The sequence below is a fragment of the Spermophilus citellus genome (genome assembly GCF_964194105.1).
Source record: "Spermophilus citellus genome assembly, chromosome: 10".
In the NCBI taxonomy this organism is placed as follows: Eukaryota; Metazoa; Chordata; class Mammalia; order Rodentia; family Sciuridae; genus Spermophilus; species Spermophilus citellus.
In genome coordinates, this window is record NC_138197.1 from 127,562,186 (window position 1) to 127,586,171 (window position 23,986).

The following is a 23,986-nucleotide window of genomic DNA, read 5'->3' on the forward strand; positions in this document are numbered from 1 at the left end:
GCAATTTGGCAAGTCCCTGTCTCAAAATAAAATATAAAAAGAGCTGGGGATGTGGCTCAGTGGTTAAGCACCCCCTGGGCGCAATGGCGTAGACCTGTAATCCCGGCAGCTTGGGAGGCTGAGGCAGGACTGTGAGTTCAAATCCAGCCTCAGCAAAAGTGAGGCACTAAGCAACTCAGTGATACCCTGTCTCTAAATAAAATACAAAATAGGGCTGGGGATGTGGGTCAGTGGTCCAGTGCCCTTGAGTTCAATCCCTGATACCAAAAAAAAAAAAAAAAAAAAGGAGGTGCAGTGAAGTGTTGATGGAAAACCTGGCAATGCACAGATCAAGCCATGGGCACAGGGCAACATCAGTACCACTAACATGAGGCAGCCCCCTATCCCAAGGCTCCCGGAGGGATATACTGTGAGCATGAGGCCCCACCCTTGGCAGGACTTGTGGCCTGTGTGAGGTGGAATCTAGCCAAGCCTCCAGAACTAACCACCAATATCCAGGAAAAAGAGACAGAGGAACAGCATTCATGACACCATGAAAAGCAATGGCCATCCTGGACAGTGGGACAGTCCATGGGACAAGTGGCCTGGGCTCTAAACAATTTAGTGGCTTAAAAACAAAGGTGGGCTGGGCACGGTGGCACACGCCTGTAATCCCAGCTGCTCAGGAGACTAAGGCAGGAGGATCATGAGTTCAAAGCCAGGCTCAGCAATTGAGGGAGGCCCTTAGCAATTGAGTAAGACCCTGTCTTTAAATAAATAAAATACAAAAAAGGGCTGGGGATGTGGCTCAGTGGTTAAGTGCCCTTGGGTTCAAACCCCAGTACCAAAAAAATGATAGTTGAGGGGCAATTATAGGAGATTAGAAAATGGGCGGAATACATGAGCTGACACTTTGTGGCAAGAAGCATCCAGCACAAGCTACTCTGGGCAACAACTTAGAAGTTTCTTATAAAACAAACACACATCTGCCACACAACTCCATGGTTACTGTTTCCCCTAGAGAAACAAAAACTGATGTCCACACGAAAACCTCCACACTCTTACACCTGTAATTGCTAATAAAACCTGCAAACAACCAAAGACCTGCCCTTCAACAGGTGAAGATTAAACACACTCCGAGACGCGTCTTGGCCATAGAAACCTGCCTGGCAATAAAAGACCAGGTGCTACTGATACCCACAGCAATCGGTATGGGACCCCAGGCAGGATGTTTAATGAAGCTAGCCAATCTCAGGAGGTCACATACTGTAGGATTCCATCTACAGAACATTCTTTTTTTTTTTTAAAGAGAGAGTGGAAAGAAAGAAAGAGAGAGAGAGAGAGAGAGAGAGAGAGAGAGAGAGAGAGAGAGAGAGAGAGAAAGAGAGAGAGAGAATTTTTTAATATTTATTTTTTAGTTCTCGGTGGACACAACATCTTTGTATGTGGTGCCGAGGATCAAACCCGGGCCGCACGCATGCCAGGCGAGCGCGCTACCACTTGAGCCACATCCCCAGCCCCTACAGAACATTCTAAGCCAGGCACAGTGGTGCATGCCTGTATTCCCAATGATTCAGGAGGCTGAGGCATGAGGATGGCAAGACCCTGCCTCAAAATAAAAAATAAAAAGGCTGCGGGTACAGCTCAGTGGTAGAGTACCCCTGAGTTCCATCCCCAGCACACACAAAAAAAGGTCTCAAAATGACACACCATAAAGAAGGCACACAGGCCAGTGGCTGGCAGACATCAGTGGCAGTGACAAGGGCCGTGTGGGAGTTCCCTCCAGGTAGGGAAACAGTTGCCTGCTGACAATGGTGTGGCTGCATGAATCTAAAAGTGACCAAACCATACACACAACACACTCCCCCTGAGCAAGCAGTGAGCGCCCAGTGGTCTGTAGTCCAGTTCCTAGTGCTGTTTTCATGTCCATGTCCTGGCTTTGATGTCACTACAGCCAGAGAAACAATGTCACCACAGGAGGCATCTGGGAGAAGGCCCGTGGGCCCTTTATGCTATGTATGTAACTTCCTGTGAGGCTCCAATTATTTTAAAATTCTCTATCAGGTAGAAATACATACTGACATCTTTTAAAGATAAAAATAACCTGGCAGCCTCTGGGAGTTTCTTTCTTTTTTTTGGAGACACAGTCTCTCTGCATTACCCAGGCCACCTCCGAGGACTGGGATCACAGGTGCACACCACCCGGTCCAGCTTGGAGTTTTCTTTCTATAGCGGGAGAGGGGAAGGTGCAATGGCACCACACCCAGCGGCAACTCGGAGGCTACAGTCACTCCCACGACTGCTCGCTTGTGTCTGAAATTTTCCATAAAACGCTTCAGACAGTGGAACTGTAGACTCTTCTACAAAAATCTGTACTGAGATGGGAAGAGCAACTGAGGAACTGATCAGAGATTTACTGGTAATCTCCTGGAAAAGCAGTGAAAGAGCGCGAAGAACTGACAACCTAGGTTAGCGCAGTGGCACCTGCTGCCATCCCAGTGATTCAGAGGCCAAGGCAGGAAGAGCACACATCGGAGGCCAGCCTTGGCAACCTAGTGAAACTTCGTCTCAATATTTTAGAAAAGGTGGGGTGGCTGAGCACACACCTGTAATCCTAACTGCTCAGGAGAGGGAGGCAGGAGGATCTTGAGTTCTAAGCCAGCCTCAGCAAAAGTGAGGCACTAAGCAACTCAGTGAGACCCTGTCTCTACATAAATACAAAATAGGGCTGGGGATGTGGGTCAGTGGTCGAGTGCCTCTGAATTCAATCTCTGGTACCCCCCCAAAGGAAAAAAGATGGGGGTGCTAGGGATGTAGCTCAGGGTTGGAAAAGCAACACCACCAATATAACAGGGGCTGGGACTGGCTCACTGGGAGAGCACTCCAGCAGCGCTCCCAAGGTCCTGGGTTCAATCCTCAGTACCACAAAGAACTAACATCAAAAAATGAACATAGTGGCTGGGGCTATACCTCCATTGGTAGAGGGCTAGCCTCACATGCATAAGGCCCTAGGTTCAATCCCCAGCACCACAAAATAAATAAATAAATAAATGAACGTAATGGGCTGGGGCTGTGTGTGACTCAGTAGTAGAGCACTTGCCTAGCATGTGTCAGGCACTGGGTTCAATTCTCAGCACTGCATATAAATAAAATAATCATCCATTGACAACTAAAAAAGATTTTTTTAAAAAAATGAACATAACAACAGTTACATTTTCCTTTTACAAAAATTTTTCAACACATTTGGCTGCCTTTTCTACAATTGGCTGTTGAAGATATGCTTCTTAGTGCTGGTTTCAAAACATCTTTAAGCATGTTTAAGATGTCCTTTCATAGGAAGGGTGTGTTGTCATAATGAATGAGAAGACACTGCTCTGCGACCTGGGCTAGAGCGAACATTCAGAAAATGTATATTTGGAATGTTTCTACTATTACAGGACTTTTGTTTTTTAAAAAAAGTATGTCTGACACTGATTTAAAAACAAATGCCAAAACTCTCATATCTAAACTAAAAAACTATGTAACAGAATTTACTAGTCTGTTACAAATTTTCCAAAGCATTTGAGCGCGTTTTGGACTCGTGTTAAGATCTTAAAAAAAAAATACCTTTTATTTCATTTATAAAAACATCTGACTGGCAGCAGGGAGGATGGAAATGTACTAGCCAAACTTCAACGAGCCCTTTGCGTGTTCAGGAGAGGGGTGTGAAATAGTAACCAGACTTGGAAAGGGCCAACGAAGCTTCCTCTGAATGCGGTCCGTGGCCAGGGCCGGGATCCTTCTCAGGGAAGGCCCAGGAGAAACCAACCCAAGGCGGAGCCAGGCCCTGCAGAGGCGGCCTCCTGCAGGAGCGCACTGCCCAAACAGCCAGGCGCAGGGAGCCAGGTGCGGGTACCTTCAAGAAGCTCAACTGCCCTGTCTCCTGCTGTCTCTGACTCTACCTGGGGCAGTCTGTCCTGCACACAAGGAGGCAACCCAGCAGAGCCCTCTACCCACATCAGTACCCACACACTGGGGAGGTGGGGGGTGCTCCAAAAGCTTTGTTTTGTTGTTACTGGGAAGAACCTGTGACCCAAGAAAGCCTGATGCCACAAGCACTGGGCTCAGGCCAAAGGCTTCCCAAGGGCAAACGCCACTCCCCGTTCCAACCTCTCTGCCTCTGTCCTGTTCTTCCCTGGACACTGCCCCACACGTGCCTCCAGCTCCTCAGCCAAGGCCTCGGATCAAACAGATACAAAGCCAAGCACCAGCCCAGCCCCCTCGGGTGACCCACCTGCCCACCCACGCAGCCACTCCTCAGCTGCCCGCTGCCCGCTGCCCGCAGGCTGCTCTTTGTCTCAGGCCCTGAGTGAGGGAATAGAACTGGAACCTCACACCCGTCACCTGAGTTGGGCCTGGGAGGGTGATTGGAGTCTGACTTTGCTCCTCGGGGAGCAGAGCACAGGTGTGCACTGTCCTGTCACCGTGGCCTTTGAGCCCAATCCAAATGAGGTTAGGAACTCAGAATGTTCTAGACTTCAGAGAGAACTACAGTGCTGTGCACAATGTGACACTCCCACAGGGGTGTGGGCAGCCCCCAAAAATCAGATACACAGAACTCACACAGGGAAAGATGCGCTGATCACCCCAGGCAAGATATTTATAAAGACTATAATTAGACTTGCATCAATTCAGGTCAGATTTTTGCCACGAAATTAGTCTGCTGCAGACTTAGGAAAAGCCTTTGGGATTACTGAGTGCTCTGGATTCCAGAACAGGGCAGAAGGGGTATGGCCAGGGTGGTCTTCTGGAGCTGCCAGACCACCTCCTGGGTGGCTGACGTATGCTGACTTTCAAACGTGACAGTACCCCCCAGTCTGGACTGGAAATCCACTCAAAACACGTCAGGAGCTGGCCAAGGGACATGGGCCTGGCTCCTTGGCAGGGAGTCCGTGGCAATGGCCTCTCTTCCCAGTCACCTGAGTGCCAGTAGGCTGGGCCCAGCCCTTGCCCATGTGCCTTAACCTCTGGTCCTTGCAGGCCCATAACCGTCCCCTCTTAACTCATCCCCAACACTGTGGCTGCCTGTGCTCACTCCACAGTACTGAAAGGGGCAGCTGCCCTGTTCCACCCAGCACAAGGCCAGGCATCTGCAGGCATCTGGGAGAGAAGAGAACCATGCAGCCACCTGGGGACTGCGCACCTGGCCTGGAGCCACCCTATACTCCATGGGCTCTCTGTCACGGGGATCCTCCCCATGGCCGAAGGGAAGGTGTTTGGCTGGAGTGGGGGAAGCTGGGGAGGACAGATGACGGAGGCTGAGTCCATCCACAGAGAGGCCACGCCAACAAGGGCAAGGGCACCTGCAATGGGCTTCTTCAGGGCGCAGCCCAACCCACCTGGTGGGGACAGTGGGAAGGTGAGTCTGCTAAGATAGAGATGTTCCCACCAACCAGGATGCTCGGTCAACCTGCTGTTTGCTTCTGGCATATGGAGGCCCCCCCAGACACAGCTAGATGCTCCCTGGGTGAGGGACACTGTCCCAGGCACCTGCAGGGTGCTCCCCTCACCTGTCTTCTTCCTGATTGTCTTAGGTACGTCCGTCTCAGGTCCTGGACACAGCTGGTCCCCAACATGCCTTGGCTGGTCAAGGGAACAGTGATGTCTGCCCTTTACAGTTCCTTCCAACTCTAAAACTGTGACCCTCCATCAGCACACAAGCCCTGGGGACTGGAATGGTCCCTGGTTCTCACTGGCTCTGTCCCCAACTACCACCCATCCATCCCTCATTATGTTTAGCATGCCACATTTTCCCTGGCCTGCTATTTTCTTTTGCAGCCTTTACCACAACTGAGATTGTATTTGGTCACTGAACTCCTCTTGGAGAGGCAGGCTCCAAGAAAGCAGGATGGGATCCTCCTTGGTCCCCACCATGCCTCTGGCTCAGGGACTGGCTAACAGTGGATGCTGAAAAGTATTTGCTGAACAGCTGCTTTAGGGACAGAGGACACAGCATGGACAAAGGCATGGAGACAACGTGTCGCCTGTGGATGCTGGGTAGGCGGGTGTGGAGAGCACAGTACCAGCTGTGGGATGAACCTCACGGCGGGGGCGAAGGGTGCTCTCCAGCTCACAAAGCCCTCTGACAGCCATGAGCAGTGGGTCTGATCCAGGCAGAGCACCCAGGCGGGTGTACGAGTTCTCTGAAGAGCCTTGAAGAGCAGCAGGAGGCTGGCCCCACGGAGCCACAAGCCACAAGGCCTCTCTGGCCCAAGGTCCAGGCTCCAGGGCCCGGAGCTGCTGGGAATGAGGAACTGGCTGAGGCAAGCCCAGTTTATCCAACAAGTCAGAGTGAGCGGTCAACTTACAAATGTCCCCTCTACCTCTCACCAGACAGCCAATAAAGTTGAACCAACCACCAGGACATCAGAGGACAGGGTAGCAGGAAGGGGAGGTGGTGTGGAGTAAACTTCAGCCAGCCACAGGAAGCCTGAACTACACCAAGCCCAGAAAACTGATGCAGACTCCCATGTCCCCCAGAACATGCCCATCTGCATACTTCTCCAACACAGATGGGCTCTGACTGATCCTTCTTCCCCAAACACCATCCATTTCCAGACAAGCCATGAAGCTACATAAAGGCCCCTGGCCGCCACCTTGGATCTGAGCATCCCAGAGCACTTCACCACCTCAGCCTGATTCAATTCTGAGTCATTTTCACTTCGTGTTTGAGGGACACCTCATTATTGTCCACCCTTTAAGCCACACATGATGGGCTGAGGTGCATGTCCTAGCCCTGAACCTGAGAACATGTCCCCGTCATGGCCAAGGGGCCTCTGCAGGTGTGCTGACTTGGGGATCTGGAGATGGGCCACCCTGGACCCCCCGGGTGTGAAGAAGGCGGTGTGACAGCTGAGGAGCAGAAGATGCTCTGCTGCTGCCTCGGTAGAGAGGAGGGGCCACAGTCAAATGATGCAGCAGCCTCCTGACACAGGAAAGGCGTGGAACCAGCTCCTCCCACAGAGCCTCCAGAGGAGGCCCGGCCCTGCTGCACCTCCATTCAGCCCAGTGAGACACTTTGGTTTTCTAAATCCAAAAACTGATAAGCATTTGTGCTCTGAGTGTCACCAAGTGTCTCATAATCTGTTGTGACACCAGGAGCATCGAGCCTACATGTGAGGCCAGAGGCAGTTTGCCCTGATTCCTCACACCACCCTCCCTGCGCTACCAGACCAATCCCCAGATTTCCAAGGCTGCAAGAGCCCTGGCCCTGAAGCCAGACCACCTGGCCTGGACTCCCATCTCCACCACTTCGCAGCTGTGCGGCCTAGGCAAGTTCACAACCTCTCTGTGCTTCATCCTCATCTGTAAAACGAGCGTGCAGCCACATCACCTCAGAGCAGCTGTTGAGATGCACATGTTGACAGGAAGTTCACGCCAGGGCCTGACACATGTGATGTCACCTGACATTAGTGCTCCTCCCTCCCTGTCATTTCATCCTCAGGTCAGGCTGTGGGATTTATGTTCCCAACAGTCTCCGAGACCCAGGCCAGTCCTGTCTCTGGTGGCCTGCTCTGTTGTTAGTTTGTTTGCTTGTTTTGTCCTGGGGATCAAACCCAGGCCTCAACACCGTACCACCAAGCTACATCCCCAGCCTAGTTTGCCTTTTTTTTTTTTAGTTGTAGGTGGACACAATACCTTTATCTTATTTATTTTTTTGTGATGCTGAGGATCGAACCCAGTGCCTCACATGCGCTAGGCAAGCGGTCTACCACTGAGCTACAGCCCCAGCCCCAAGTTTGCTCTTCTGAAACCTGCTAAAGTCAGATTTTCATTCATCAGCTTCAGATCCCAACCCTTTTAAGCTGTAGCCACCAAGCACTCACTCAGGCAGCTGCCACCCACAGACAGAGCTAAACTGGCAAGTTCTCAGGAACATCTCTGGAATGTTAAGCACCCTGGGTCGGTTTTTGTTCTTGCATTTCTTACCCACAGAGGAACTTCCATCTCCACATAACTCGAGGTGGAATCTGACTGGGCACTGTTAATCTGAAATGACCCTGCTGTCCCCACTTGGGCTGCCTGGGAATGACAGAGCTCTCTCCTGCCTCAGGGGCCATTCGGGCTGTTAGCAGTGGCTGGGTGGCTGCCTTTAGAGGGGAGGCAGACCCACATGGACACAGGTCTGCAACCATAGCCTGCTCCTTCTCCAGAGGGGCTTGGAGGGAAGGAGCAGCCCGCACTTGCAGCTCTGCCTGGTGGGCCGGGATCACATGCCCATGCGTGGCCATAGGGGTACACATCTCCCTCCCACTGCCTGCCAAGCACACAAACCAGCCCAGGCCACTCTGGGCTCCACCGCTCTCCTGTCGGGGGCCATAGTCCCCAAGTCTCTCAGCCTGCAAGAAAAAATTATCCATTTATGTTCCCAGCACTCAAGGGAGGAAACAAAGAATGACTAGGACCAACAGAGCTCCAGAGGCTTTCAGAAAGGACCACTGAATTCAGCCTTGGAGTTCATCTTCTTACTACATACCAGCCTGAATTTTGATCACTTAGTTTTCTCCCAAATTAGAACCAATGGACCAATGTGTGTGTGTGTGCGCACCCTGTTGGGGATCAAAGCTAGGGTTTTGAGCATGGTAGGCAAGAGCTCTTTTACCTCTAAGCTACACCCCCAATCCTTTCTGAATCTTGAGACAGGACCTTACTAAGTTTAAGTTTACTAAACTTGTAATCCTCCTGCCTCAGCCTCCCAAGCAGCTGGGATTACAGGAATGTGCCACAGCACCCAGCCAATGCTGTCTCGGAGCCCCTGTACACATGACCACTTTTCCAGCCAGCTAAAATACCCTCTGGCACTGAACAAATGAGTGCAAAGTCCTGAACCCCAATACTACTATGCCCATGGGAGAAGGTGTCTAAGTCCAAAACCCCATAGCTGCCCCTGAGACTGTCCCCTGAGACCCTGCCAGCAGGAAGCTCAGCTACACCCCAAGACACCTGAGGAGAGACCCCAAGCTGAGCTTCATTCCTGTAAACAGGGAGTGAGTGGGAGAGCCAGCCCCACCCCACTGCTGTGCACATGCAGCAGCCGGAGGGCAAGCACAAGACACTCCACAGAAGAGGCTGCAGAAGAGGCTGTGGATGTGTGAATGGGAGATGTTCAAACACAAACACCTCTGCTGCAGGGAACAGAACAAAGGACCGCACACAATCCGGACCAGCGGGCCACCTGGCTGACCGTCAGAGGCAAGAAGCCAACTGCCAGAGTGCTCTCTTGGCTGCTATTGTAGGGGCTCAAAAGCAGGCTTAAGAAGCACCTGTGTGGAGGCATGTGCAGCAGGTCCCCAGGGCTATGGGAGCCTGCATATGCTAGGGTCTAGTGCAGCCTGCCTCTCCAGGACAGAGGGTTACTCGGGTATATGCACATGTCAAAGTCCATCCAGCTGTACAGCCGAGATGTGTGCATGTCACTGTAATAAGCTAGACCTCCATAAAAAGTTCAAAAATTCATACCTTGGAGGTGCTGGGGTTGTGGCTCCGTGGTAGAGCACTTGCCTAGCACGTGTGAGGCCCTGGGTTCAATTCTCTGTACCACATATAAATAAATGAATAAAATAAATGTCCATTGACATCTAAAAAAATTTTTTTTAAAAAATACATACCTTTGAGCACTTTCTATGTGTTAGGTCCAAAAGGGAATATACGACAAGATTCTGACCCTTTCACAGCCAACAGTCTAGTGGGGAAGAAAATGTACTCGGAGGCTAGGGATGTGGCTCAAGCGGTAGCACGCTCGCCTGGCATGCGTGCGGCCCGGGTTCGATCCTCAGCACCACAATACAAACAAAGATGTTGTGTCCACTGAGAACTAAAAAATAAATATTAAAAATTCTCTCTCTCTCACTCTCTCTCCTCTCTCACTCTCTCTTTAAAAAAAAAAAAAAAGAAAGAAAATATACTCGGATACCACCACAAGGTTGTGCAGGGAAAGGTCATGGGAGTAGGTGGGCCTTGTTTTGGGGGAGGTGGCAGAAAAATTGATTAAATGTAGGCATTTGGGAGGTAGCAGACCAGTGCCCAAGTCCCCTCCACAAGCAGGGTCTGCTCTTCGTCCTCCTCTGTAGAGGAAATCACAGGAGCCCCAAGAAAGGAGCCCAGGCAGGGGCTTGTCCTTCCAGCGAAGCAGGGATTTTAAAGTGACAAAGCCAGTCTATGGCAGTGGGGGAGGTAATTTCCTCTCTGGGCTGAGGGTGGTATACACCAAGGAAACCCCAAGCCCTTGTGGTTCATCCCTTTCACAAGAACTAGGCATGATTTAAAGGTCCTGAGAATGCTAGGCAAAGCCACACCCCCAGCCTAGATAAAAGTTTTTGATTAGATGGTAGTCAGGGGCCTGAGCCAGGCTGTCCTTGAGGAGATGGACAGTCTTGATCTTCCTACAGTGGGCAAGAGGTGAGGTTACAGTTCTTGTGTTTTTAAATTTATCTGAATTTCTCAAAAAGGTCATACATTCATATTTTGACAGCCAAAAGAAACACAGCATGTCTAGTCCCAGCTTCTCAGGAGGCTGAAGCAGGAGGATTGCTTGAGTTCAGGAGTTTGGAGCCAGCCTGGGAAACACAGTAAGATCCTGTTTTTTTGTGGGGGAGGAAAAGAGGATACACAAGGTCTCCAGCACCAGATGACCATAGAGGCACCATAATCCCCAGCTTCTCGCCAGGCCTGATGGCACATGCCTGTAAACCCAGCAACTTGGGAGGCTGAGGCCAGCCTCAGTACCTTGATAAGACAAAAATATAAAATAAAATTAAGCCAGGCATAATGGTGCATACCTGCATGGATCCCAAGTTCAAGACCAGCCTCAACAACTTAGCGAGGCCCTAGGCAACTTAGCAAGACCCTGTCTCAAAATTAAAAAATAAAAAAAAGGGCTGGGGATGTGGCTCAGTACCCCTGGTTCAATTCTTGGTACTAGAAAAATACAAGATCTTGAAAATAAAAAAATTAAGTTAAAAAAGGGTTGGGGATGTAGCTCAGTGGCAGAGCATCCCAGGGCTCAAGCCCCAGTACTGCAAAACAAACAAGTAAACAAACACCCCCAGCTGGAGATGCTCTGTATACACATAAGCACTTTTATGCAGAGGTTGGCTTTTAGACCCAGTGTCCTGTGCTTGCTTCTCTCACAGCTCATCTTAGAGATTGTTCTGTCTCAGCGTGTGGCATCCTCACTTTATTATTTACAGCTGTGCATCTTCTGTAATTTAAATGGGCCATAATTTATGGCTCCCTCTGAATGGACACAGAAGTTGCATCCAATTTTTTTTTTGGGGGGGGGGGTACTGGGGATTGAACTCAGGGGCACTTCTTGACCATTGAGCCATATTCCCAGCTCTAATTTGTATTCTATTTAGAGACTGGGTCTCACTGAGTTGCTTAGCATGCTTCTCTGTTGCTGGGGCTGGCTTTGAACTTTGAACTAGATCCTCCAGTCTCAGCCTCAGAAACTGCTGGGATTACAGGCAGCCACCATGCCCGGGGGCATCCAATCTTATGCTATTCCAAACAAGGCAGCAATGACTAATTTTGCAAATAAGTCATCTGCACCTGTGTTAACACATCCATACGATAAATTCCTAGAAGTACAGGTGTTAAGAAATGTAGTTTTGAGAACTATCACTAGAGAGGCAGAATATACCTAAACTGTTCATCCAAGAAATGAACTTCAAAGTTAGATACAATACTGACCATGTGTAGTTTTAAGATGTCCAGAGGAAGAAATGGTAGAGAAAAGCTGAGTTTCAGCAAGCAGAGCTCTGAGTCAGGAGATTGTGCTAGACCCAGAGGAGCCCCAACTTGCTCAGTGCTCTGGTCAAAGTTGCTTTCCTAACTAGGTAAGAGGCTAGCCCTGGAGCTGGGATGTAGCTCAGTGGTACAGTGCTTGCCTAGTATGTGTGAGGCCCTACGTTTGATTTCCAGCAGTCAAAAACGGGATTGGATTTAAAAAAAAAAAAGGCTAGACCCATTGGGCCTCTCAGTCCTTCCCAGCTCTGGCTCTGATGTTCTGGTCCCAGGGTTAGCATAAAGGCACAGATTGGGTCCCCTCACACTCAGCTGTAACTGGCCTTCTTGGGTAAAGGTGCCAGTGCACAGAGGAGGAGTGGGTGGGCTTGGGCAGATCCCAAAGCCCAAGGGCTGTCAGCTCCCAGACTAGCACAGCCCAGCAGGGTGCACCTACCGCTCCTCCACTGCAAAAGCTTCAGGCCATCGCAGCTGTGAGGGACACCCAGGATCACTCTTTTTTTTTTCCATGTCAAAGAGCAGGATTTGTTCAAGAGAGAAGAAAAAAAAAAAGCCCCCACAGGCAAGAGGGGACCCAACAGGGGGTGCCCACACTCACTCTGACTGGCTCTGTTCCTGGCCCATCACAAACCTGTTACATAACTCATGTGCTCAACAGCTATTGCCATCTAAGCATTGCTCAAGCTAGTGACCCACGGAGAATGGAAGAAATCTCCAGAAGGAAACTGAGTGTCTTCCCTGAGGATGAGGACAGCTGAACATATGCAGTGAGCAGGACAGGGCTTCCTGCTAATGAGTGTGGATAAAAGGAAAGGTCTTCGCCCCGGCTGGGTGAAAGATGCCCCTGAGAGAAAGAACCCTCCTCACCCTGCCGGCCTGCACCACCCAGCTCTACTGGCTGAGCCACCGGGAACTCACACCTCACTGCACCCGGGCTGTGGCTATTATAATTTTCTAATCGATACACGGTGCATCAACCATCCTTCATAAAGTAAATACCCACTGTCTTGGAATCCAGATTTTTGGAGTCCTATTTGTTTAAACCCCCTTGAGAAACTCACATACTGCCATCTCCTGGAGGTGAGGCAGGGACTCCAAGAGCCCCAGGAAGGCTCCCTCAACCTCAGTTAGAGTTGCCTGGGTCCCGGGCCTATGTGCTCCAGGTGGTCTCACTACCTGAAAAGCTCTCCCCAGACCTCCACCTGTCCCAAGCAATCCTGCGCAGCACACCCCGGCAGAGCATCTGGGGCCCCCACTGTTTTTTTGTTTTGTTTTGTTTTGTTTTTAAAGAGAGAGTGAGAGAGGAGAGAGAGAGAGAGAGAGAGAGAGAGAGAGAGAGAGAGAGAGAGAGAGAATTTTTAATATTTATTTTTTAGTTCTCGGCGGACACAACATCTTTGTTGGTATGTGGTGCTGAGGATCGAACCCGGGCCGCACGCATGCCAGGCGAGGGCGCTACCGCTTGAGCCACATCCCCAGCCCCGCCCCCACTGTTTTGACCTGAATCCTGCCAATACGTTTCACAGTCCAGGCAGCAATCCAAGGTGCTGGGCTTTCTAGTTTGCCACACATTCTCTGTGGGCAGGAAGTGTTGGGGTGACCACTCAAGACAGAAAGGGACAGAAAGTTGGGTGCTTCCATCCCCAGGATCTCAGGAAATTCACCCTCTGAGCATCAGTCTCTTCATCTACAAAATAACAACAATAATAGGTTGGCCTGGTAGCACACACCTGTAATCCCAGCAACTCAACTCCAGACGCCATGACAGGAGATCATTAAGTTCAAAGCCAGCCTCAGTAATTTAGCAAAGCCCTAAACAACTTAGTAAGACCCTGCCTCAAAATAAAAAATAAGGGGTTGGGGTTGTGGCTCAGTGGTAGAGCACTCGCCTAGCATGTGCAAGGCGCTGGGTTTGATCCTCCGAATCACATAAACATAAATAAATAAATAAAAGGTATTGTGTCCAACTACAACTTAAAAAATAATAATTAATTATTTAATTAAAAGACAAAAAGGGCTGGAGAAGTAGAACAGTGGTAAAGCACCCCTGGGTTCAATCTACAGTATCAAAAAATAAATAATAATAATTCTTTCAAGGTTCCTGGCCATTGGGAATATTAAATGAAAAGATAAATATGAAATGTAATTGGCAAAGCCCTACGCAAATTCCAGTGAGGACAAAATTAATACAGTTAGTTGCTAATATTAATAGTAATGCCCTCACACAGCCTTTGCCAACCCCTGTCACTGTGCTGCACGGGCACCCAGCTTCAGGGGCACCCAGCTTCACTGCCCATCCCAGATAAAGCGGAAACCACGGGTGTGGGAGGCAGAAACCAGGAGGCTCTGCCAGGGGCTACAGCACACCACGGGGTTATTTTTCTCTGGGAGCTTTTCTGTAAATGATGACCCAGCGGGCTTGGGGGAACGGCCCCGCCCAAAGAGTGGAAGTTCTCAGCCCCTTGCCAGCAGGACAGGGCCACCCTCAGTGCAGACTGTCCACAGGGGTTGCAGCAGGAGAAAAATAAAAGTACCATATGTCCCTCAGGGTGGGGAAGCTGTCTGATCTGAAAATCCCTTTCAGGGTGACAGATGCAGTAACATCTGGAGGTCTCACTCCACCTGCTTTGTGGGGAGGGGGATTCAACCACTGTGGGACAGCATGACCACAGATCAGGGCTTTGCAGCAAGGAGGCAAGTCTTCAGAAGGATCCCCCAACAGACTCCAGACTGAGAAAGAAGCAACCCAGGGGGCTGGGCTGGGGCTCAGTGGTGGAGCGCTGGCCTCGAACATGTGAGGCACTGGGCCCACCCCTTAGCATCACATAGAAATAAATAAATTAAATAAAGTATTGCATCCATCTACTAGAAAAGCAGCAGCAGGGGCTGGAGTTGTGGCTCAGTCACGGAGCACTCACCTAGCAGTGTGAGGCCCTGGGTTCAATTCTCAGTAGTGAATATAAATAAGTGAAATAAAGGTACATTGACAACTAAAAAAAAAGTTAAAAAAAAAAAAGCAACACACACACAGGCACCGACTCACACACACACAATCGCCCTCTCCTGCCTTCTTCAGTGACCTGCTCACACTCCAAGCCACGCCCTTGCCTGGGGGGGGGTGGCTCAAGGCTTTCTAACCTGGGAACTCCCCTGAGTCTTGTGGCACTGGGAGGAGGGAAGGGGTATGGGGGGGGGGCCTCAGAGAGAGCGAGTGACCCACTGGAGGCTATCACCCAGTTTCTGAGGCTCAGCCCAGTACCCTGTCCACCACTCGTGCCATGGTGGTGATCCAGGATACAGACTGGGACCTTCATCTTTCCTGCGGAGAACTTGAGACAGAGCACCAGGGCTCTGTTTAGGACTTCTCTGATTTTTCTATGACTAACTTCAATTTTGAGGGTAAGTGTATTTGACGGAGCGTAAGTGAACAATGAGATAACACAGTTCTCGCCCGAACATCCACCCAAACTTCAACAAATCATTTCTTGACTGTGAAAGTGGGGTGATTTTAATTCTTTTTTAAAACATTTTTTATTATTTTTCAAATATTTATTTTATAGTTGTAGTTGGACAGAATGCCTTTATTTCACTCATTTATTTTTTATGTGGTCTGAGGATCGAACCCAGGGTTTCGTGCGTTCGAGACCAGCGCTCTACCGCTGAGCCACAACCCCAGCCCTTTAATTATTTCAACCTTTTCTATGTTCTGAGTTTGCCAGCAAGCACTGTGTCTTGTTTCTCAAGGTGGAAACACTGACAGGGACACTGCAAACTTCTCACCACGATAACATTCGCTGAGTTGTGTGTAGCTTTTTAAAACACAGTGAAGCTGGAAGTGACGCAGGTTAGGCACAAAGGTTTTCTGGGTGGGATCTTCCCCTCTGGCTTCCTCCCCACAGAAGAAGGAAAGAAGGTGTCTGCCAGGCTTCCTGACTCTCTCCTTAGGCCTGAGAGCTCCTGCACCTCCCGCGGGCAACTGCCCTTGGAAAACCAAAATCTGTTTAATGGACACCATAGGCGCCTGATGACCCCACCTTGGTTCCAATTAATAATCCTGTTCTGATTGTCCTTGTTGTCACTTTTAGAGAATTCCAGTTTTATCCTGTGTGATAATGCCATTAACCCATTCAACTCTTCATTTGCTCAGTCAAAAGCTATTTCAGAACCTATCTGTGCAAGACTTCATGCCAGACACGGAGCAACACTGAGCCCCGTTAACTGAAGACTGGAAATGCTGCCCATGCAAAGCCACATGCCAGCCTTCTTTTTTTTTTTTTTTTTTTGGTCCTGGGGAGTGAACCCAAGGGCACTTAACCATTGAGCCACATCCCTAGCCTTTTTCTTTTGAGACAGGGTCTCACTAAGTTATCTAAGGCCTCACTAAGTTGCTGAGGCTGGCTTTGAACTTGCAATCCTCCTGCCTCAGCTTCCTGAGCTGCTGGGATTACAGGCGTGCGCCACCACCTGCTTATTGGCCAGCTCTCAATGTTGCACCCAAGCCCAGGGTTTCAGCCACATTGACGCAACAGCAGAAGCGCTCTGGGTATCCGGCCTAGTTCTGGTTCTCAACTCCCTCTGCATGTGGCTTCCTCTCCAGTCCTTCAGAAAAGCAGAGTTCAAGGAGCACCTAATGAGAAAGCCGGCAGCCCCCCACTTCCCATGTGGCGTGCACTGCATTAAGGTACCTGTGCTGCAGTCCCTTTGGCAGAGGCGGAGGCGATGGGAGGGAATGAAGAGAAGATCCCGCACCAAGTGACCAACCGATTCTCTCTCCACAGCCCCTCCTACTCTCCTGCTTCCCCTTCTGATCTGAGGCTGAAGATCACATTCCATGAAGATTTATCTGGCACCTACTAGGTGCTGAGTCCTTGTATGGGTCTGCCATACAATTCTGCAGACGTGAAATCAGACGTTGCTTTGCACATGCTGTTCCTCTGCCTACAGCCCATCTCCTCTGCCTTTTCACACGGTGACAGCTTAATCATCACCTCACCAGGAAAGTGTCTGCCCAGCAAGAATGACCTCATAGCACCCATGACAATTTTAACCTGTGTGTTTGACACATGTCTCCCCAGTTGGACTCAGCTCCCTGGGGCAGTTCCTCACATACACAGGCCCTCAATCTTTTTTCTGAATGAAGCAAGAGGCTTATAGGATAACAGTACAACCTAGTGTGTGTTGAGCATGTACTATGTGCCAGGTGCCTTGACGAGCTCCAAGTAGACATTTGGTCATGACAGCCCCGTGACAGCTGCACTATTAGTGCTCCCATTTTGCAGACGAAAGACATTACATCATGCACACACCCCCATTTTTAAAGAACAGGAATTTGAACCTGGTAAGCAACTTGCACAAGGCCACAGGACTAATAACAGCAAGGATCTGAACTATATCTTTGAATTATCTCTTCAGGTCACCAAAACTGCTCCCTGCATTATCTCCCCATCTCCCACCTGTTCCTGTGCTCCCAGTGACCATTTCTGACCCTTCCCTGAATCCTCATCCTCCTATCCTAAGGCCCCCAATTCAGAAGTCTTCCTCAACTCCTGCCCTCACCCTATCAGCTCCCATATCCCTCCTGCAGCTGTGCTTCAGAGTACTCTGCAAAGACCCCAACTACAACACATCAACCCACAGCTCTCAGCCGCACACGGAGGGATGGCATCGATTTCCCCACACCCTGGTGGGACTAGCATGTCACTGCATCAACAGGCAAACCCCAGCAAAGCGGAGGCAATGAGCTCACAGATGAGACCCAGCAGGTAAACCCAGTGTCCCTGCTCCACTTCCAGCACTGTCCCTTGCTCCCCTCTGCCTGTATTTACAGAGCTGCTTGGATGATGAGCCACGGCTTCCAAGGCACTCCTCTGTGGCAGATCTATGGCATGAGAGGTCAGTGAGGATCCACGAGTCCTGCTCATGGAGACCTTCAGTCCTTTAAATAAAACAAGCTCCAGCTCAGTGAAGCCTGCTCAGTCAGCAAAAGAGGCCAGCTGCCATGGCTCCAGAGGTTCCCCCTGGGTACACAAGCCTTCAGACCAGAAGCCGCTGGGAGAAGAGAAATGAAGACCAGCAGCGACTAAAAGGATGCAGGGACCAGAGGGAAAGCACTCTGGAGGAAAGCAGGTCTTCTTGGAGTTATCTGCAGGAAGGAAGGACGATGTGGGATGATGATACTGCCAGGTGACACAAGGGTGAACATGTCACTTCCTTTTGGAAACTTTCAAGACTCCTTGGTGACCACATCAGGATCAAGTTCAAATTCCTTAGCATGGTCTTCAAAGGTTTTCCCCAAGACCCATCACAGCCACATCTAGGAGGAGAGGCATTTCAAGCCTCCACAGCTGCCCAGGGTCCCCCTCTACCTAGAATCTCTCCCTTCCTCCATGGGTCCAGTGCCCCTTGCCCTTCAGAGCATAGAAGACTTGCCGCACATCCTAGGACAGTGGGAAGAGCAAGGCTCTGAAGTCCGATCAGCCTGGCCTCCATGCAGAAGGTGACCGCCCCTCTCACTGGTGGCGCAAGGATGAAACACAATGATTCAGGAAAGCACTTTGAACTGTGCCTGGCACACAGTAAGTGCTCAATAAACGAGCTGTTGTTCCTATTGTCCTTTGGGCCCCTTTAGGGCCCTCTGTTTCCACCACAAGTAGAGCACTGTCTTGCACATACTGGTTACATGCTGGGCTCCCTCAGTCAGCCACAGCTTTTTCTAGGGCACCACCCATGATTCTGGCCTTTCTTCCCCAAGGTCTGGCACAGTGCAGGGCACACAGTAAGTACTCAGAAAGTGCTTGCTGCCACAAGAGCCTCAGCCGAAGGTCCTAGAGCAGACCCCACACAGAGCTCCCCCAGCCCATCTGCCTCCCTGAACTCACACACCAAATCCCCAGTCTATCCGCTGCTACTTGGTTTCAAAACAAAGGGCTGAACCCTGCCTTGCCAAGGCTGTTTCTACTCCAGGGAATGCATGGAGAGCCATGAGCACAGCAGGGACTAGAAATAGCACTGAGCCCCTCGCAGGGAGAGGGCTAGGCAGGCCAGCCAGCAGCCAAACCTCCACGACAGAGAGTGGGAGAAAACCCCTCCAGGCAGGAGCCCAGGCTCCCAGAACTCAGCAGACACAAAGTGAACTAGGACAACAAGGTCACTCATCTGGCCATATGTGGAAGCTCTTCTACCCCAGTGGGGACATTTAGAAGGGACTCCTTGTAAAATCCATCACCACCATTAGAGCAACTTATAACACATTCAAAACCCCCCAAACTGCAAAAAAGCACCCCAGATTGCCTATGGTTCTTGGAGAGAATTTACAGTGCATTTACCTACTGGCCATTGGGGTCACCTGGATTGGGGTCACTCTCTATTTCCATCTCTTTAGCAGATTGTGAGCCACCCTAGGGCAGGCCCTTAGAACCCATTCATCTTCAGATCTCTGTGCTCATCTTCAGCATGGTATCTGGCACATACCAGATGTTCAATAAGTTAGAAGGCAACAAGATCTGGAAGCAAGGGAGGTCCTGGCTCAAGGATGACTCCATTCAGGCCTCAACGCATGATGGACAAGTGAGCCATGAATTTCCTCTGGGCCTCAGTTTTCCTCATCCATAAATAGGGATAACAATAGTTCTTAACTATACAACTGCTGTGAGAATTAACTGTGAAAGTCTACATGGGAAGCACAAAGGAATATCAGATGGCTCAACTGTCCCTTTGTGCCACATTCCCCTCCCCCAGCACTAAACCCACCTCTGCACTCCTATTCCTTTGTTTTGTGTTTTTCACATCATTGTGATTACGTGTTTCCAAGTCTGATACACTCACCCACCTGAAAATTCCTTGATGCCCAGGGCCTCAAATGGGCACAGGCTTGGCTTCGAGGGCTCTCCCACCCCACAGTCCCAACTTTAACATGCACAACACTCTCAACAAGATACTTGGATGTGCAGAACCCAAGGGCCCACCAAGCATGTTGACAAGGGACATGGAAAGGGACGTTACATGCATAACCTGTCAAGAAAGTCACACCTCTGAGACCTTCACCTCCTCTGCAGGTGCAGGTGAGCTTGTTTGCCAGGCTGACTCTGCAACACACCAGCCTCCAGGGCACAGATTGCTACTTCTTTCCTTACATAAAACACCCAGCAGTCAAATAAATAATACATGGCTTTCACCTCACACACAGGTATCAGGCATGCAAACACCTGCTTTGCCCAGGATGCCCTGGAAGGGAGGGAGGGGTAAAATGTCTGGCCTCAAACAACCCCTCCCCCAGAAGACATGGACTGGATATCTGTGCCCACTCCCAGCCTCACTCCCTTGCCATGGACTGGAGTCACCTGGCACTGATGCAAGTAGATCCAAGCAAGGGGCCCAAGGGAAGAAATGCACAACCCACAGGATGATACCCAAATCAGCCTCCAGGGTCCCTTTGCAGGCAGACAGACTTGGAGCCTCCAAATACGCGGACCAGTGAATGGGGCTTGTACACCATCCATGCACGCTGCCCTAAAGGCCTCCCCAGCCAAGTACCCTCCGCAGGGTCACCGCCACCGCACAGGGCTCAGATGCCTCCCCCATCACTCGGCAGTGCCAGGCGCCAGCACACCCACCCGAGCGCACACGATCCACTCGCAAAGGGCCTGCGTCCACCGCCCCTCTCGCCGGCCACCCCCACGGGCAGGTCCGATTACACTCCAGACGCGGCCCCCGCCACGCTGGCGGGGAGGGGGGGCAGGCACACCCACGAGCCGCCCGCGACCGCGGCGCGGAGAGGGGGCACAGGGCGGGACCGGCGGGGCCACGGACGCTCCCTCCCTCCCCGGCCAGGCCAGCGGTCTCCGTCCCCATCCCTCCCCGGGACCAGAGGCCGACGCTCCCCGCGCCGGCCTCCCCGAACCGAGCAGACCCCCGCCCCCGGGAGTCCGCGGCCGCCCCCTCCGGCGCGAGGCTGGCGGGGCGGGGTACCTCAGGAGCCCATGGCGGGGGCGTGTGCGGGCGACGCGCGGCGGTCGGGCTCTGCGCACGGGGCGAGCGGGCGGCGCCGCAGCCCGGAGTGTCGGCCGCCGCCGGCGCGTCCCGAGCCCAGCGGAGTGCCGCCGCGGCGCGCCTGCGCACTGGGCGCGCGGCCGGGAGGGCGGGGCGGTGAGTGCGCGGCTGAGGTCACCCGCCCGGCCTTAAAGGAGCCTCGCAGCGAAGTCCAGCGCAGCGCGCCGCTCGCTCGGAGGGGGTGACCTGGTTCTCTTGCGGCTCGCACACCAAAATGGGTCCCCGCAACTCCGCCCATCACAGAGCTTCCTTGGGCGCCTGGACTTAGAACCACCCGCTACAAATTCTGTGGCGTCCTATCGCCGCTTCAATTTCTCTTAACCCTAATTTCTTCCAATTGAGCCTGTTTTGAAGGTGAAACTGAATACAGTGTCTATTTGTTGCGTGAAAGATGCGTGTGGAATTGGGGCGTGAACGTATACCGAGTGCTGTGTGCAGGAACACGAAACGAATCGGCAAAGCACGGAAAGCGGATTTTTCTTCCCATTCTACCTAGCTGCGCTTCGTTCCTGCCCCTCCTCGCTCTAGGTGGCCGGACCTGCCACACTCTGCAGGTATCATTCCAGCCGCCTGACCTATTTCTGTTTGCCAGGTCCACATCTTTAGCCAGTGAACTGAAAAGCATAAAATGGAATCAATTAAAAAAAAAAAAGACAATTCAAAAAAATGCAATCAAGTTCTGGGTTGATGTGCAAGAGCCCTAAATTTATATTTTCCCCTCCACCTCCCCCAACTCTCTGATGACATCTATTGCTTGGAGGTCCAAGGTCATACATACCTCTTCTACACACATGCAAATCTGCTCCCTCCCAGCCTTCACCACCACCCCACCAGCTGTGGCCAACTCCATCCTTCATTCTCTGGGTCAGAACTCCTTCCGTTTGGGTAGTGTAGGGTGGGGGCACTGAGGATTGAACCCAGAGGCCATCTACCACAAAGCCACACTCCCAAACCTTTTTATTTTGAGACAGTGTCTGAATACATTGCCAAGGCTGAGCTCAAACTTTCCATCCTCCTGCCTCAGTCTTCTGAGTCACTGGGATTACAGACATGTGCCACTGTGGCCCAGCACCTGGAATCATGCTTGAATCCCCTCTCCTGCCTCTATCCACATAGGCAGGCAGGAAATTCTGTTGGTTCTATCTGCAGAATATACCTAGGCTCTGACCTCCTCCACTCCACCCCCACTGCTGGTCTACCCAGGATTGTTGCAAGTCTCTCCAAACCCATCTTCCTCTTGCTCTCTGTCTGGTCTATGTCAGTGTGGGAATCAGAAGAATTATTCTGAAACCCGTAGAACACTCACCTGGCATGTGCATGGCCCTGATTTTAATCCACAGTACGGCTAAATAAATAAATAAATAATAAGTAAATCCTGAGTCAAATATAGCATTTTTCTCAAAATCCTCCACTGACTCCTCTTTTTTGGAGAGGGAGGGGAGTACTGCCCATTGAACCAGGGCTTCACATCTGCCAGGCAAATGTTCCACCACTGAGCTACACCCACAGCCCTTTTTCTTTTTTATTTTGAGACAGGGTCTCACTAAGTTGCCCAGATGGCCTTGAACTCGTGAACCTCCTGCCTCAGCTTCCTGAGTTAACTGGCATTACAGGAATGTGCCATTATGCCCAGCTCTCATTTCATTCTAAATAAAAATTGGAGCCCTTACAAGTCCGAACAAAGGCTTGATCTGCCATTCTCCCTGCCCAGACATGCCTGACCTCATCTCGGACCCTTCAGGCTCTCCACATGACCCGCTGCTGTTCCTAGAACTAGTGGAACACAGTTGGCTTCAGGTCTTTCCCACTGGCTGTTTTCTCTGTTACTGTTCCCCAGGTACAGAATGATCCCCCCTCAGGGTCCAAGGGTTTGCTCCATTGTCCCCCACCTTGCCTTGGTAAGTAGCCAAACCCCTCACATGCACACCCTGTCCCCCCTGCACTACGCTCTGTTTTCCTAGTAACATTCCATTTCTATCACATTAGTTTGCCTATTTTGCTCTCTGTCTTCTCCCAGTAGAACATAAATGCAAAGAAGACACAGATTTTTAATCCTTTTTATTTCCCTATGTAACCCCAGTACTTAGCACAGGAGTTAGCAGAGCAAACCTGGGTACACAGTGTATTCGTAGCAAGAACAAATATCCTATGAAAGCAAAGTCCTTCTAGAAAAATTCCTTCCCAGCCCAGTTATGAAGTCCTGCCGGGCTCAGGACCAGGCTTATCAATTACATTGTAATCATTTGTTAATGACTTCGAACTTCTCCCTCCCTCCACAAGGACAAAGTCCTGGTGCCAGCCACCGCTATGTCTCGCATGTTTATAACCAGACACAACCTGGTATCCACCGTCCTGAGCAGGGCTTTCAGGCCGAACCACACCCAGTCCCTGCTCAGCTCACCCACCGGTCTCAGTTTACAGAGGCCCAAGGCTGCTGGGGGCAGAGGCAGGTGGTGGGTATTTTTAGGCATGGGTCCTCAGAAAGGGGCTCAAAGACAGAAAGTCACCTGGCCTGGTGACACGGCAGGTCAACAGGTGGCCCTGGGAACTTTCCTTGGTTGCTCCTCTTTGGAGATACAAGCCTCTCCTGTCAGCTCAGGATTTCCAAAAGGAAGAAAAGATTTGCCCCTCCCTCTCTCTATCTCCGCCCATCCGCCCCTTCTGTTGAGGCTCAGAGATCTCCCTATCTCTGTCCTATCTCCTCTCCAGGCCTGTGTCCACCACCCTGGTTTCGGCCACCTTAACTTCTGGACAGTTATGGCGGTCTCCCAGCCCACTGGCTAATGAAGAAGAAAGCCTTCCCTCACCGCAGGCTCTAGCCCTCTCTGCCCAGGAAACAGCTAGGACCAAGGCAGTCTACCTCCTGGTTCCTCTGTTTTTGTGCAGTACGGGAGCTTGAACCCAGGGCCTCCCACAGGCCAGGAGAGCGCTGAGCTACATCCCAGCACCTTTGTTTTGAGACAGGATCTTGCTAAGTGGCTGGGTCTGGCTTCAAACTTGTCATCCTCCTGCCTCAGCCTCCTGAGTAGCTGGGATTACAGGTGTGTGCCACCATGCCCGACTCCCCATTCTGTTTTAATTAGTTTCTCCCTAACCAAAAAATAAATAAAATAAAATAAATTTAAAATAACCTGAAAATCACTTAAGAATTATGAAATAGGGCTGGGGATGTGGC

General features: G+C 51.0%; 1 protein-coding gene across 4 annotated transcripts in view; it reads right to left on the reverse strand.

Annotated features, from left to right (window-relative positions):
• TMEM184B (transmembrane protein 184B) overlaps positions 1 to 20,866 on the reverse strand; it is a 46,229-nt gene extending 25,363 nt beyond the window's left edge. For 2 of the 4 annotated variants that reach the window (XM_081309747.1, XM_081309744.1), the window contains exon 1: positions 20,731 to 20,866. The gene's annotated coding sequence lies outside the window, so the exon portion shown is untranslated. The remainder of the gene's footprint in view (positions 1 to 20,730) is intronic. The other 2 variants (XM_081309745.1, XM_081309746.1) reach the window with 1 other exon arrangement.
• Between the last annotated feature and the right edge of the window lie 3,120 nt (positions 20,867 to 23,986).